The following is a 536-nucleotide window of genomic DNA, read 5'->3' on the forward strand; positions in this document are numbered from 1 at the left end:
TTGATATTTTGCAGTTGGAGGAAGTTTTGTGTGACATTTTAAAAATAAGTTCAGTGAGGAAACTCAAATTAATAAATGCTTTTTAACGGCACTTCAGCTGACAGATTCAGATTTTTAATTGATACACTGATCTCAGTATAAATATGTGAAAAATCAATATTTTAGATTCTTAAAACCGTCATACAAACACATATTTAAATACATGCTCTGCTCTGTTACAGTTCAAAGAGTTAATCAGCGTCAAAAATCGCCATGAAATCATACATTAACATTTATTTTCCACTTTCTCTGAGTTAAGTCTTTTCACCAGCTTCAGTTCTGATCATAACTCCCAAATATTCATTCAATTTGAGACGTTTAAACCCTTTCAAGGCCAGTTTGTTTAAATAATGCCACGTAAATATAACAAACTTTTCCCCCAAAATGAGTCTGACTTTTTTTATTACGTGTTTTCTCGGTTGTTTCACCTTTAAACACTCGGTGTAATCAGCAAACTTAAATACATTAAAGAAAACTCGCCCTTTTCTTTCATAAAG

At 31.5% G+C, this 536-nt stretch overlaps 1 protein-coding gene across 1 annotated transcript in view; it reads left to right on the forward strand.

Annotated features, from left to right (window-relative positions):
- LOC137888515 (coagulation factor XIII A chain-like) overlaps positions 1 to 317 on the forward strand; it is a 12,977-nt gene extending 12,660 nt beyond the window's left edge. Inside the window, 1 exon segment of the mRNA XM_068731915.1 lies at positions 1 to 317. This exon segment is cut by the window's left edge and continues 212 nt beyond it. The gene's annotated coding sequence lies outside the window, so the exon portion shown is untranslated.
- The last annotated feature ends 219 nt before the right edge of the window (positions 318 to 536 follow it).

This window comes from Cebidichthys violaceus, unplaced genomic scaffold (genome assembly GCF_023349555.1).
Source record: "Cebidichthys violaceus isolate CVI_PGR_0920_01 unplaced genomic scaffold, fCebVio1.0.p SCAF_545, whole genome shotgun sequence".
Classification (NCBI taxonomy): Eukaryota; Metazoa; Chordata; class Actinopteri; order Perciformes; family Stichaeidae; genus Cebidichthys; species Cebidichthys violaceus.